This window comes from Ursus americanus, chromosome 12, assembly GCF_024610735.1.
Source record: "Ursus americanus isolate L20-20 chromosome 12, mUrsAme1.1.p, whole genome shotgun sequence".
NCBI lineage: Eukaryota > Metazoa > Chordata > Mammalia > Carnivora > Ursidae > Ursus > Ursus americanus.
The window spans coordinates 1,079,125-1,094,980 of NC_142138.1; the positions used below are offsets into that span (position 1 = coordinate 1,079,125).

Here is a 15,856-nt window from a genome sequence, read left to right on the forward strand (position 1 = left end):
GCCTAGGATGGTCATGGTGATGACCTCACAGGGTGTGTGTGAAAGCACCTCGTAAACCAGAAAACGCATAGGGAGGGGGCAGGAATTTGCTTGTCCACTAGTCTGTGGCCTTCCAGGATAGGGGTCAGGGTTTTCAAGGGGCCTCCAGTGCACTGCTGAGCACATAGCAGGGAATTAGTTAAATGTTCAATCCAAGTGTCAAGCACTTCTAATATTATTTACTTTCATCTTCAAAACAATCTCTGCTTCCCATTTTGCAGGTAAGGAAATTGAGACATTACCTAGCACACCCCAAACCACCCAAGCAAGAAATGCTGGGGCCTGGGTTCAAACCAAGATCTGTCTGGTTTATACCCTCTATTATTCCTCCAGCTGAGAGGCCTGGACCCAGATTTTGCTTCTGTGCCTGTCATATGGACACTGGGAGTCTAACCCCTCGTTTGAATAAATGGGAGCCCTGAACTGTGGGCTCTGGTCTGGGGACGGATCCTAAATGCAAGTTGAAGCTTGTCATTTCAGGGGCAGCAGAAAGTGCAAAAACAATAATCCAGCTCAAATAAACTCTCCCAGTGTTCTGCAATGAGAACCAAAGTCAAGGGCATCCTACTTTCAGGGCCCCCAAACCCGTGTCTAGACTGTGTTAAAAGGAGCAAATGCTTAGAACACCTGAAACTAATAGAACACTATGTTAACTACACTGGAATTTAAATTAAAAATTTAATACATAAAAAATAAAGTTAGTTGATTTTCTCCAAAAAGAAGGGAAAAAAAAGAAACTAAAAAAGAAGGACGGTTCTCAAGGTGGGGTCCATCGGGGTCCCCAGAGGGCTGTGCGGACCACACTGCTTTGTTCTTGACGCTGCCCTACAGCTCCAGCCACCAGCTTCCCGCACGATGCCGTGCCACACGGGGAGGCTGGCGTGTGAGGCCTTCGTCCACCGACCTACTCTGTTTGAGGCCCAGAGGCTTTGAGAAAGGAAGACGAAGGGCAGAAACTGAAGGGGGAGCGCGGCATTGTCGCCAGCTTAGATGCCGGGAGACAAGGCACGAATGGCAGAGGTGAGGCCGGCACTCAGGGCCACCTCACTCCAAAGTCTGCGTCCCTCCCTCCGCCTCCCGTGCTCATAACCACCACGAGCGGCCAGAGCGACAGGACCCTGCGGCCCAGGGAAGCGCCAAGCGGCGCCCCAGAGCCTCGCCTGAGCATCAGGCAGACACAGCGCCTCACCAGCGGCCACAGTGGAAGGGGGCTTCTCCTTCACGAGTCCTTCTGCTGGTGGTGTCCGGCTCATCCAGACAATGACTGGACACAAGCCGGCCACGGAGGGAAATCCAAGACTCGAAGAACTCTCAGAGGAAGCCGTCTCAGAGGGGGTGCTGCCCGGCCCACCCAGCACGGCAGCCTCCAGCTTGCGGACCCGCCGGGCCCCAGGCCCCCGATGCGGAAGCCACAGCAGGAGAGGGGAGCGGTGCTGTGACCCCCTAGAGAGGACCCTTAGCCAGGGTCAGAGCTTAGCCAGGAAGCCCCGGCACCGTCACAGCAGGAGAACGGCCAAGGAGCTGGAAGGGCCTCCCGAGACCAGCCGGCCCTGCTCCCTCTGGGCCTGTGGCTGCACCGTGCACCACACGCCCTCGTTTAACCCCCCTCACAGATGGACTGGAGAAGCTTGAAGCCACTGAGAACAGGCTGGGTGGTGGCTGTGGAGGCAGTCCCACAGATTTTTAGAACCTCTCATTCCACCCAGAGCCAATTTCTCCCTGCTCTGTTCTCTGCAGAGACAGGGACCCCTTCGCTGAGACCCCCACTGCCCTGCTCCGAGGAGACAGCTTCCTGTCCATCTGACACTTGTCTTTCTAGAGGACATGACTTTTAAGTGCAGGACAGTCCCTGAACCAGGGAGTCCATGAACCCTGGTACCTGCCGTGTCCACGGGGGCCACAGCCAGCCCCTGTGCCTGAGTTTCCACAATCTTCTAGCCCTGACAAGGTCAAGAATACGTGCACAAGCCAAAGACAATGACCTTCAGGACAGACGTCAAGGGCTCCAGCTGCCTGAGCCTGGGCCTAGCCCGAGCCCTCTGCCCCACAGACATGCCCTGTGGAGAACCAGCCAATCTGAGCCCAGTCTCCTTGCTGGGAGCTGGGGGTGTGAGATCCACAGAGTGGAGCACAAGGCCAGTGTAGCTTCGGGAGAACAAAGAGAGCTGGGTCAGGCCCACCAACAAGTCACCCGTGTCCAGAGATGCCCCGGCCTTGAGGGCTGCTTATGGCCCCAGATGGTGAGGAATACACTGCAGTTCTCCTTGGGGCACAAGGGACCGCTGACAGGATTTTCTGGAACTTCCTCACCATCCTGATATGCTGATATCAGCAAGATAATCTGAGCACGTTCTCTGGTTTCCCGAAGCCAGAATGAGCCTAAGAACACAGGTCAGTGAAACTGGCAGCAGAGACGCCCACCCCACCAAGTTACTGGGTCCCAGCCCATCCGCGTGTATTCCTAGTGTTGGCCCCTGGAGGAAATTCACAAGGGCCCGAAACAGTATGACCAGCCCCTTGGACTTAGCTGTGGTGAGATGTGACTGACACACATCAGGATTATTGGCTTTTTCTCTTTCCACCAACTTATGTTCTAACTACCACTGGCTCTACTTCCAGAGTCTCCCAAGCACAACAGCCTTTCCATTTCCACTGCCAAAGCCCTGGCCATGCCACCATCATCTGGCCTGGACTATTGCAATTGCACAGCGTGCCCTCGACTTCTCCACCCTTGCCCCTCTAAAAGCCATCCCCCACACAGATTACGTCCCTCCCCTACTTAGAACCTTCCAGGAGCTTCTCAGTACCAACTCCTTAGCAAAGCCTCCAAGAGCCTATAGGATCTGGCCTTTGTCTGTCTTTCCCGCCTCCCCTCCTCCCCTCCACCCCACCCCTACCCCACTCCTCACACACAATGGCTTCCCGGTTGCCTCACACACAAGCAGCTTACTCTGTCTCGGAGACTTTGTACCTGCTCTGGCACAGCTGTCACCTTCTCATCATTCAGGGCTTCCTCCAATGTCACCTCCTCAGAGAAGCCTTCCCTGACCACTCCAGCAACAGCAGCCCCCCTCAGTCCCTCTGTCATGCTTTGTGTTTCTGTCTTCTCCATAGCGCCTAGCAGCACCTGTCATGCCCTCTTCACTTTCTCGTTCCATGTTTATTGTTTGGCTTGCATTCCACGACACAAGAATTATAGACAGGCACCCTGGTTTCCTGACCCCTATCCCCAGCCCTGGGAGGATGCCTGGTACCCAGCCGGCATTCAGAGAGTGTTTGTGGCCTGCTGGACCAGCCTCTGTCCCACATCCCACTCCCTCTGGGGATTCTGACTGCCCTCTCTCTCTCTTACGGCTTTCCACCATAGTGGCTCCCAGGCAGGGGTAGCCTTGTGGCCTCTGCCTAAATGCCCCTGGAGCAGACATGTGGTAAACCTGGGCTGCAGAAGAATGTTCGAGCACTGCTTTCAGGGTGTGAAAGGAATCGAACTCTGCCCCTTTGACTCAAATGACCCCAAACTCCTCCTTTCTCCCCCCGCCCTGCCCTGGGGGTGTATATATATATATTTTTTTTTTTTTTAATTAAATGTGTTGAGACCACTGTAGATTGACATGGAGTTGTAAGAAATAATATAGAGAGATCCCATGTGCTTTCACTCGGTTTCCCCCCAGTGATAACATCCCATGAAACTCTATCATAATGTCACAGTATCAAACCCACTGGCATGGATACAGGAAGGATACAGAGCCCGCCCATCAGCACGAGGATCCCTCACATTGCTCTGATTGGCCACCCCCGCCCTCCCTAACACTGACCACCACAAGCTCTTCTCCCTGTCGACAATGCTGTCAGCTTGCTCCATGCTCTCTTTCCACACGTTCAGAACCCACAGCATGGCTGTTGAGTGCTTGGTTCCCTCGCACCTGCTTGTGCTCAGCCTCAGTTCTGGCCTCCCCTTCCCTGCAGAGTCGCATTATCTGATCTTTGCCTGGAAGTGACACTCTGATGATTTTAGGACCTTCTAATTCATGCAGGGTACTTACATGTATCCCTCTCTTCCTAAGGGGGTGGCATCTCTCCCTATGCAAAGAGCATGGGCTTGGAATCCTGTCTCTACCTTCTCTGAGCCTCAGTTTTCTCCTCTATACAATGGGTCAGTAATATCCAGCCAAGCTGAGGAGATTAAGTGACACAGTGAGGTGACTTTGCCTGGTACCTGGCACGCAGTGGGGATATAATGCATAACTTAGGACCACCTACAAATCTCAGCCAGTCTGCAAAATAAAAATAGCAATGAAATGAAACACCATTTCCTAATGGGACTAAAGTCAGAAAGGGCATCTGATCCTAGAACAGAAATCCCACAGTTTGCTCATAACAGCTGATAACTGAACTAAGTTATCCTCTGTCAAAAAAGGTGTCAAGGATTTTGGGAGGGCTCAGGAATAGACCAACAGAAATCTGCCAATCAACAACATTCATCACACAACTTGCTGTGTGCCCTTGTCAAATTTCTCTACTTCTCTGGACCTCTACTTCTTGGTCTGTCAGAGGGGAGCCGGCCTTGACCTGTGCTGTCCTCACTCTGGGCTTCAGGGTGCTGAGGGAAGACCAGGGAGAGCCCTACAAGGCCTCCGGCCTTCTCCCCTCCCCCGCCAATCCCAAGCATCCCCCTGTTAGAGTCCAGATGGTTTTTCCTTTGCTGAGGCTCTGGAGGTTTAAGAACTTTTGAGACCACTGTCCTGATAACTGCTCAGATTCCTCTGGCCCTACAGGCCTGAGATCCCGAGTGCAAGCACTGCTCACTCACGGGGCTCTCTGCAGCAGAAACAGGTCTCAGTTTAATCAATGCCTCCTCCAGGAAGCCTTCCCGCCCTTGGAGATGAAGGTAGGGCCACCTGTGGGCACCTGCCTGGCACCGCCTTCCCAACGTGCCCATAGCAGCATTCTAGGGGACGGCACTAAAGAATCACAGGGCCCAGAGCCTAAGCACCAGCACCCCCGCCGTGGGCAGTGGGAAGGCTCTGTTTGTGCGGATACCCGTGAGTGAGGGTGCTGGCTCGGTCCTAACTAATGGGCACCACCTGGGGGCGCGAGGACCCCAAATGAGTTGCAGCTCGGCTTACTCGGACACACAGTGACACCAGAGGGTTTCATGTGACATCCTTCTCCTGGTCAAGGAGGGAAATGGACCAATCTTTGACCTTGCTCAGCTTTGTAAACACCCAGTAACCACCCTGGATGCAAATGACGGGCCCAAACTTTGAAAACATTCATACTCCCTTCTCTTAATTCAGTCTCCGGAGGGGCTCGAGCTCTATTGGCCAATATGGTAGCCACTTGTCACATGGGACTATTTAAATTAATTTAAATGAAATCCAGTTTAACACCTAGTTCCACAGTTGCACCAGCCACAATTCAAGCGGCTACCGTAGCCACATTTAAAGCGGCATAGCTATAGGCCGTTTCCAGCATCACAGAAAGTTCAAGCGGGCTGTGCCGCCCACGGCTGTCTGGGACACCTGAGCCCAGCCCTCTCCACACCTCCTTCTGAGAATCAGTTCACCATGCTGCCCGTATCTTCTTCACTTGTTCCTAAAGGGCCCAGACTGGGGTGAATTGTGACCCCTGCCAAGTTCGTGTCCATCCAGACCTCAGACGATGATCTTATTTGGAAATAGGGTCGTTGCACATGTAATTAGTTAAGATGAGGTTATCCTGGATTAGGGTGGGCCCCAATCCAACATGACTGGTGTCCTTACAAGACAAGAAGACACAAAGACTCACACAAGGAGAATGCCATGTAATGACAGAGGCAGAGAGGGGAGTGACACATCTACGTGCCAAGGAACACTAGGCATTGCCAGCACCCACCAGAAGCCAGGAAGAGGCAAGGACGGGTTCTTCCCTAGTGCCTTTAGTGGGAGCATGGCCCGACTGACAACTTGACCTCGGGCTTTTGGCCTTCAGACCCAGGGCAGAATAAAGTTGTCATTTTAAGCCACCCAGTTTGTGACAATTTGTTACAGCAGTCCTAGGAGACAAATATAGGGCCCCACCTGGAGACTCCCACATTCTCATACAACTCCTTCCCTCCCTCCCTCCAAAGCATCTCAGATAGTAACCTCTAGGCATGACACCCAAGAGCCAATCAGATCCCCGGCCGTGCCAGCCAGCCAGTCACCGGACGAGGTAACGGTGAGGAGGCCTGGCACGGGAGGGGTGCTTGCACGCTGGGCTGGGGGGGCTTCCCAGGAAGGAGTCGGAAGCCTGAAGAGAGCCTGAAAATCACACTTTCTCTCTTTCCAATTCTAAAACAATATCAGAAGCTTCCCAGAAAGCAGTAAGCCCCAGGCGAGCCAGTCAGTAGTTAAACAGTGGAGCCTGATAGCTTACTTTATTAGCGAGCTAAATCAAAGGGCTGTTATAGTCTCCATCCGGTAATAAAATGCAGGAAGGGGCTGAATCACCCACCTATTAGCGTGGTGCTGGTGCCGTGAATGGTTGTGACCTGGCTGAATCACCCACCTATTAGCGTGGTGCTGGTACCGTGAATGGTTGTGACCTGGCTAGGACCAGGCTGGACCACAGCAAAGCCGGCCGGCATCTCCACCTACAAACCCTACCGCCACTGCGCCCACCCCGCTCCACACAGCGCACCTGCCTACAGCACCTGCCTGGGGTTGAGGGCTGCACCAGAATCTGTGTGGCTTGCTTTGTAAATACACCCAGAATGATCCCTCTCAAATACATTCCCACTCAACTTGAGGATCCCGCCACGACCTCAAACAAAAACAGAGAAACCAAACCAGTCAGAAATCCAAGGTTTATTACATCAATTCTTTCAGGAAGCAGCCAGCACCGAGTTTTTACAGTGTAGCCTCAACAGGTGCCACACCCCCAGAGCCAAATGCCGCACAGCACTGCTAACCTGGTCCAGAGCCGGCATCATCCTCTGACCACAGCCAGGAAACACCCTAGTCTTTTGACAATGACCCCACTTTCTCCGGGCTGTTCCTTGGGGTACTGTTTCTCCTGCTGCTTTACAATGGGAAAGAAGAACACTGCTGTAGAAAGACAGACCGAAAACTGCTGCCTTCCCTCATGCAGCTTCCCAGCAGGGCCACTTAGAACAGCTCAGCTAATGCTCTGAGCCTCAGTTTCTTCCCATGTAAATGATGACTCTGGTGGGAGCTTTCTCCTCTGTGAGGTGAGTCTCTAAAGTGCTTGAGAGTTCGGTGCGTCATAAACTCCCCATTAATGTTCCTTGTTAATGTAACTTGCTGATGAATTAGGCACCTAGCATATAGTAAGTACTCAATAAATAATAATTACTGCTATCTTTCTAGAGGGACATGTAGCAAACCAGGCTCCAAAGGCAATAAAAACCCTTTATAAAAAGCTCATTAAAACAGATTCAACTCTGCAGCTGCCCTAAGTACCTCCTCCCTCCGAACGCTCCAAGGATACGCAGAAAAAACTGAGCCCGAATCCCGCACCAACTTTAAACCTCATTGGCTACGATACTGCCACTGCGCAAAGCTACCCCCACCAACTTTAAAAACAGGACCCACAGAGTCCACAAAGTCGCGTGGAGCCAGGGTTGGCCGGTCCGTCCCTGCTGAGCCATTGCCAGCCCCTGGTACGGGCCGCGTGATTTATTCCTGCACCAGAACTGAGCTGTTGGACCAGGAGCTCTGCTCCATCCCTGCTCCTTTCCTCTGGCCTCATTGGCTAGCAGCCTCTAGGGCTCCGCCCACTTCCCTCCGGAAGCCCCCACTGAAGAGTTCCATGTGCCCCCGTGATGATGTCATCCCACAATCCCCAGACTCAGACCCACTGAGCGTCCCGAAGAGGGAATTCAGCACGAGTTCATCCTCCTTCCCAGGAGAAAAGAGAGCGGGAAGAAAGAAACGGGCAGGGCATTCTTTCTTGTCCCCTCAGAGACACTGAAGGTCCTTCGCATAGGCTTCTCAGGCCCACCGGTCCCACGGCAACTCGAGCCCCACCCTTCTCGCCAGCATCGGGAAGGCGCTAAGGCCAGCAGCCTCTTCTTTGCCTGTGATTAGATCTCTGTCTGGAACCTGTCCACCTGGCACAGGCCGGGGTGACCTCAGATCCCATCTCCGTAGCTTTCCAGAACGGGGCTTCGCTGTGCGGACCGGTTTTGTTTCACATGAAGGGTTTTTCTTACACTCAAAAGCGACTGAGCCTGGAAATTGTTGCTACGAGGATAGGACTGGAGGGTAGGACTGAAGGGTGCGTGTGCTCGGTCCCCCCTTCTCCCTTACAAAGCATCTCTACTTCCTCCCGGAGCAAAGATCTGGTGAGACACTAAGAGTGGGCACACACAGTACACAGCAAATCCCAAATTTCATGGCATATGTGCCTTTCCAGATGACTGCATGGATACACTCCATAACACATTGTTAAAGTGATAATTAGCGATAGACTTGTTATGAATATTCCAAATAAAATTTCTCTCCACAACAGTTGATGGAAACAAAGGGCATCACATGAAATGTGAAAAGTAACAGAGGGATTTTTGTATACCGTACGTAGTTTAAAAGGGACTGGGAAAATCACGTAACTCAGAAGTTGATTTCAGCAAATTAAGCCTCTCAGAATCCATTTTCAGCTGCAGGTGTGTGAGTCTGGATATTTCTCCCACCGTGCTGAGGGAACACAATGCCCCCATCAGAAAAACAAAACAACAGAACTCCAGTAAGGGAAGAAGCAGCTCTTCTGTTGCCCTGTTGAACGGCAGCTAAGGACACTAAGACGGGCAGTTGGAGAAAACCCAGGGGCAACAGAGAAATGGGCAAGCGAGCAGCTACACCCAAGGTGACTCACACTTTAAGAGTGAAAGAAAAAAGCCTTTTATTGTGTTTAGCATTTTCCTCCTACACGAACTTGCTAAAGGCTCCAGCTCTGCCCCCACAACCTCTTACGCGCATTCCGATTTTTAAATTCACAGTGATTTTGCTCCACATGGAGCAACGGTGATGCCAATGGCACACTCCCTCTCCTCCCCACTGCCTAACTCACCAGGGCAGATGAAAGACTCCAGGCACACAATCTGATGATAGCACAGAGGGGAGGGAAAGCTCTGAAGCCAAAAGAGAACAAAAGAAGGAGCCCCAGATCCCACCACGCCCTGTCCACATAGGCTGAGAACAGTGCGCCTCCGGGGCATGGAGGAAACCAACCCTTCCAGGGCTGAAAGGGAACTGGGAGAAGAATGCATAGCAATGTGGCCGTGTCTCCTCTGCTATCATCAGGGATTGGGGACTTACTCAGATGGAATATTCAATTTCAAGGGCGAAGTAGAGCTCGTCTAGTCCAAGAGAGAAAATCGGGTGGCGGCATGTATTAGCACGCGCACGGCGTCCTCTGCGGGCACAATCTGCCCTGCCTCCCTTGCAGTATTACTAGACCTCACCCAACACGACTTCTTATGTGAGCTGCTGACACGGTCGGAGAACAACCCTAAAGCCATCTATGTGCGCCCCCTTCAACTTCTAAATGAGGAAACCGAGGACCAGAGAGGATGAATAATGTGCCCAATACAAAAGGCTAGAAAACAAGGGGCAGGATTGGTTTCGGGTGGAGGACCCCAGAGCGCCTCAATCTTGCTTTTCCTATTACAACAATACTACTTCTCCCCACCCCCAACTTTTCCTTAGTTGGAATAAATTAACATCCAAACCACAGAAGTATCCTTGGAAGAAGTAAAATAAAACATTAGGATCAAAATTCAGAGAAAGGAACAACTAGTTCAGTGTAGAATAACTTCAGCTCCGTCGACAGAGCACGGCAGCCTGACCCTGGATCCTTCAGGACCCGAGGAGCCAGCCTTGAATAGACTCGGCAGGGGTGAGGGGCAGGGGGAGCTGCCTCCAGCCTCACACTTCTGCCACAGGGCCTTTGCACTGCCTTCTCCCTCTGTGGATGCTCCTTCCCCAAATATTTCACTCTATTACCTCCTTCGAGTCTTCACTCCTATGCCCCTTCTCAATGAAGCCTACCCTGACCACTCACTCCTGAAACTCCCTATCTCCTACATCCTACTTATTTTTTTCCATAGTAATTACTGCATTCTAACAGAGTATAATTTACTTAGTTATTATGTTTATGGTCTAATACCTTCCATTTTTAAACAATATCCATGGGGACAAGGAATTTTAACTTGGTTCACTCCTGATTTTCCAGGGTCTAGATAGTATCCTGGCATGTAACAGCTGCTCAATAAATCTTGGTTGGATAAATGAATGAATGGACAGTTGCTCTTTTCCTTTGTTTCTCCTTCTCCCTGCACTATCTCCTCTAGCAACAACCACCTACTCACCTTTACGCATGAGGACGTGCATACACGTGTGCACACACACACACACCCTTCTGCCTTTCTCTCTCTTCTTCTCCACCTGTACCCCAGGCCTGCCACTAACATCAAGGATAGTTTAAGCTAAACCTAGAACATTCAGTAATAATATTGCCAAGCCCTCCATTAAAAACTCATATTTTATATACATACGTTGTTTTGTATGCATGAAAAACTCTAGAAGGATTCACAAGACACTGATGCCACTGGGTATCTGCAGGGAACTAGATGGCTGAGCCATATAGACTTTCAGTCTCTATGCTTTTCTACTATTTAAATTTTGAACAAAGTGAATATAATCAACCATTAAACACGTTTAATTAAAAATAAAAATTGGAAAAAATAACTCACAAAACTCCCATATGCTTCTGCTCTTGTCCTCAACAAACACCATCTTAATAACAAATTTTTCTGGGTGAAAGTCTAAAATGCCACCAGCCCTGGAGTAGGATGCTGAAATAGGAGGACAGTTCTCCTTTTCTCTAGTTCCCATATTTTCTTAAATGATCGTTACTTTCGTAATGAAATATTTGAAAACGTTTCCATCGAGCAGAAGGACATGAATTAATGCAAGTTTCCCTACATACATAAAACATTGAGACTTTGTTTCAGTCATGGTCCCTTCACCTTTCATTTTGTTGCCTCCCATTCGGATTTCAGACTGAACAGATTTCCGAATACGTTGGATAAGCTGGTGCCAGTCTCCGGAGGCACACAGACAACGCCTTGGTGGGGTGCTACCCAGTGAGGATGACCACAAGCACATGTCACTGCCTAAAGGACACACTCAAAAATGACAGCCGTCATGCATGGGCCAGTGGATTACGTGTGGTTTCATGCTTTTCCTTTGAGACTTTGGGATTGTTCCAAATTTTCTGCCCTGAGGTGTGCAAGCAGACTTCCATTTTTCCTCTTGCTATGCTATGGCCTAAGTGTGTGTTGTTAGTCGTTGGCCTTCTCTGTGGATCTCTGCGGATCTTCCCGAGGATGGAGCCCCCGTTTAATTCACCCTTGCCTTCTCAGCCTCCAGCTTGGCTCCTTACAACAGTGCCTGCTCCATAAATGAGTAATGAATGAATGACTATTCTGCAGCACCCAATGAAGAACCACGAGACATACCCCAATACCAAACCCAGAGAGACACCACTCCCTCCTTCGCCACCTGCTTAATTTAGCTGTCATTCATGGGTATGCTCTGTTCTGGGCAAGGGAAAGGAGGCCAGAGCTACCCAAATGTGGGTATATAAAGTCATCAAAGAAAGGGCACATGCAGCCTTCCCAGTGGCCCGGGCTCTGATGCACTTGGGTGCCAAGCAATTAATGCAGGCTCCATACTCCAAGGTCTTTGCAATTCTCCTTTGATCTCCTTCTGGGGATTTACCTTAAGGAAATAATTGTATGAAGATTAACTAGAACCGCGTTCATTATTATTAATGCTGCCTAAAACAGAGAAAAATCAGAAACAACCTAAAACATCAAGCCGCATGAAATTAGGTAAAGAAATGATGGTCTATCTCCGTGACTGAGTACTCTGACATTACAATTGCTATGGACTCATGCAACTCATGGCAAAAAACACAGAAACAAAAAACATGGGGATGCGTATTCTTTGAGTTGTATCCACTTGGCTTTGTTCCATTATACTAAATGACTCAGCGCCCTCATTTTTTGAAAATTGCTTTATATTTCTGGTCATGGTTGTCTCTTCTGTCATTGAAGGCATTACTTAATCATTAAAAAAAATCTTGTTGATATAGAAAGCTAATGCTCATGATAAGGCGTTAAATGACAATGTGTGTTATCAAGGAATATATGTGGCACTGTGACACGGCCATGACATTTATATGAACTATACATACGTGTGTGGACGTATTGCTCTGTGTGTGTGCAGGTGGGTATGGATAGCATCATATATATGAAAGGCTCTTCAGCAGAATCTCAATGGTTGTCTTTGGGTTAAGTAGGATTTAGGGCTGGTTTTTTCCTTTCTTACTTTTTTTTCTATATAGCTGAAGTTTTTATAATAAGGATGTGCTGCTTTTCAATAATGCAAAAAACAACCAACATTACTTTTAACTGAATAAAGAAAAGAACACTATCCTGCAGTAGGTGAGAGGAAGGGTGTGACGGTGGAACCAGGGGGAACGGCTGAGGTGAGGGTGGGTCTCCCCGAAAGCTACCAAGAAAGAAGCCATGTTCCTATCACCCCCAAACTTACAACGACATTGGTTCCACCAGACCAGACTTTCTCTCACACGTCTAGCCGCAGTGTCTCCACCACAGACATGGTCCTCACCAGGACAGACAAGGTCCCCCACTGGGTGAGTCTCACCTGGGGCGGGGCGTTGGGAGAGGGCCGGGAAGCAAAGCACCAAGGAGCCTGCCAGGAGACATACCGACCAGGCCAGGCAGCATCTGTCAGAAGTGGACCCCTGTTCACATAGGAAACAAGTGTGCCATGAACTGGGCAACTTCAAAGAAACAGCAATGTTTCGAGGTGCTGCGAGCCTAAAATGACCTAGTTTCAGGTAAGACAGTTCAATCCAGGACTCAGGGAGAAAACAAGTTAACATTTTCTCATTGAGAAGGTGAACTAGAGCTACCAGAGCTGAAACGGGAACAGCCTGCTTAGAAAGGCAGAGGTGAGGTCTTCAAAGTCCATGAGGAATGGCATCCAGGTACGCTGGGAGCCAGCGGGGGCCTCTTCTCACAACGTCTGTTGGCGAAACGGGTTGTACTTCAGCAGGCGGTTTTCTCGGGGTATCCTGAAAGCTTCCGAACCCTGCTGCTTCTCCAGCCTCTACGGCCTTTGTTTCAGCGTTTGCAGTCGTACAGTGAGAGAGACCCGCGGTGTGTCCTCCATTCGGTGGTCCGGGGCAGACTGCTCGGGAACAGCTGTGGGTGGCTCGTGGTCACTGCTGCCATCTGTGAACAGGGAGAGCACTTATCACGACTGGACTCTATCATTCTCCTGTCATCATCGTGTCAACAATGGACAGAAACGAGGCAAGCGGGATGGAGCGGACAGTGGGGAGGACACTGCAGGAGCTTGGAGAGGGACGCAGCGCAAGGGGGTGACAAGGGAGGCGGGGCCGAGAGAATGACAGGAAGGACCGGGGAGGCAGAGAGATGAAAGAATTCGGAAAGGGGGCAGAAGGCGTGAGCAGAGAGGCCAGGCCAGCTTGGGCTGAAGCACTCATGTTTCTCGCCGTGCCCTTGTCACCTCCTGCATGGCCCACCTGCCTCCCAGCCTTTGCCTTCTGGCCCAGGTGGGGCTATCCCAGCCCCACCTCCCGACCCCTACCTAGTACTAACCCTCCTCTAAGCCCTACCAGAGAAATGGACTTACTTCTCCCCTTCTTGGGCCTGCACGCCTCCAGCGCCAGCTGTCCTCGGGGCTCCTGTGGCTGTGGAAGCACTCCCTTCAGGCATCCACTTCCTCAGCCTCTGGCACGGCGGTTCAGTCTGTGCTTCCAGAATCTCCTTTCTTCCCATTCTTCAGGAAGGTGCCAGGACGTTTTTGTTCCTCAACTGGACAAGATCCAGCAGGAGTGGGCAACGCAGGGCCAAATCCGAGACACCAGACTGAGAGGGACAGGAAGGGGAAACACGGGACAGTCCTGGGTGATTTGGACCATCTGGTCACCTCATTCTAGATTTATAAGTGGACATTTAGGCAAGAGACCAAACTGGATCAGAAGTCTAAATTCACTGTACAGCACGGTCACCAGATTACTTTTTATTTGGGACCCAGGACTTTTGACACCATTGATCTTCACAACACAGGTGCGGGCAGACCTGCCAACTATGTGTAAGGTCAGGACAGTTCCTTACTTTAAAAAAAAATGTGAACACTAACCATAATCAACAACCTGCTCTACTCAAACCAGCCTCCGCCGAAGCACATCCAGGGGTGGCCTCCCTCGAGGCTTCCTCTCAGATGAGTGCGCCCCCTTGCTAATGCTCTCCTCCAAGCTGCTCCCCTAGGGTAGTGGACGGGGACATGATGAGCTGGGGCCCGATCCCAGCATGGGCCAGGAGTTTTCCTTCTGCTCTGCAGCCACGAGACTGCTCGCCGAGCCACGCTGGCTACACATCTTACAAATATAACCATTTCTTGTGACCACAAGAATGACTGAAATACAAGAAGCCATCACTGGTAGTCCCCAAATCTTAAAGCACACTCTACACCAGTGGTTCTCAAACTTCAGTGTGCAAAGTCACCTGGAGGCCTTGTTGTAACGTGGATTTTTCGGTGACATCCCCAACGTTTCTGGGGGAGAGGCTGAGAATTGGCACTTCTAACAAGTTCCCAGGTGCTGCTGCTGGTGCCGGCCTGGAGACCGTACTTCGGGAACAACTGGTCTACGCCAAGAGGGGTTCTCAGCAGCACCTCTCACGTGAAGGAGCCGCTACTGTTCCGAATGACTCACTTCCACTCAGCACTCATACCTCACCCAACGCAGAGGCACAGAAAAGGCTGCAACACAAAGACAACCCGCTGTTGATGAACGCAAGCGTTTGAAGGCATTCACAGAGAGAGAACAAGACGCTCCCTAGAACCCAGCTGCTCTCACTCACTCACTTAACGCAACAGCACCAAGTCTAGGGAGGTTAGGTGACTTGTTCCAAAAAACGATGAAGAAAAGATAATCAATAGCAGAATGCAGACTAGAAACCCCAACAGCACTATTTAAAATCATAACTATGGAACCTTAGAAAACCTCCTGACTTTTGCCATCATGAGAGTCACAAGGCTGAAGAGTTTCTGCCATCAGCGAATGTAGGCATTTTCTTCCTGTCCGTACTTCGTGCCAAACCACTCGTTCTATGCCATGGTCAGTTCTCAGTAAGCCTGTGATGGAAGTGGTTCCTGATTCTCCAAGTTCAACTGTGAATCCACTGCCTAGAACTCAGATCTGGTTTTCTTGCAGAAATCCCATTACACGTGTGTAGGTTCCCAGGATAAGTCCTCCCACCAGGCACGGTGTTGCCGAACCGCAGTGAGGACATTCCACGTCATTGAACGCCATCGTGAGTATTATTTCCTTAAAATCTCCTTCTGAGTTTCCACTTGGACCTTTGCCCTCCTGGTCCCTCTTCCTGGAAAACTGTTGCCCCTGGTTTTCTCACGTCAGGCTCCTTCTGTCACCCACACCTTAGGTTGTGTGCTTCCTCGTCAAGAGTCTCTTACGAGCACGGACCCAAGCGGATCTCACTCCCTGCGTCCGCCAGGTACTTTCTGCCCCATCACCCTTCCGCATTTTCTGTATAGCGCCACCTGAAACACTCTGCTCGTCATTTACGTGTTCATAACCACCCAGCTTCAGGACGTGAGCTCCAAGAGGACAGGACTTGGCCTGTCTTGTTCACCACCGTAACTCCAGCATCTAGAACAGTACCTGGCATGTAGCAGGCTCTCTACACACACCTGGT

At 50.7% G+C, this 15,856-nt stretch overlaps 1 protein-coding gene across 8 annotated transcripts in view; it reads right to left on the reverse strand.

Moving 5' to 3' along the window:
- The window catches only part of HIVEP3 (HIVEP zinc finger 3), a 451,785-nt gene that overhangs the window by 281,369 nt on the left and 154,560 nt on the right, over positions 1 to 15,856 (reverse strand). For 3 of the 8 annotated variants that reach the window (XR_006780076.2, XR_015726225.1, XR_015726224.1), the window contains exons 3-4: positions 13,770 to 14,005; positions 6,852 to 13,345 (exon numbers count right to left, since the gene is read on the reverse strand). The exons of the other annotated variants lie outside the window; for them this stretch is intronic. The gene's annotated coding sequence lies outside the window, so the exon portion shown is untranslated. Of the gene's footprint in view, positions 1 to 6,851; positions 13,346 to 13,769; positions 14,006 to 15,856 lie in introns of those variants that run through there. 8 annotated transcript variants of the gene reach the window in all.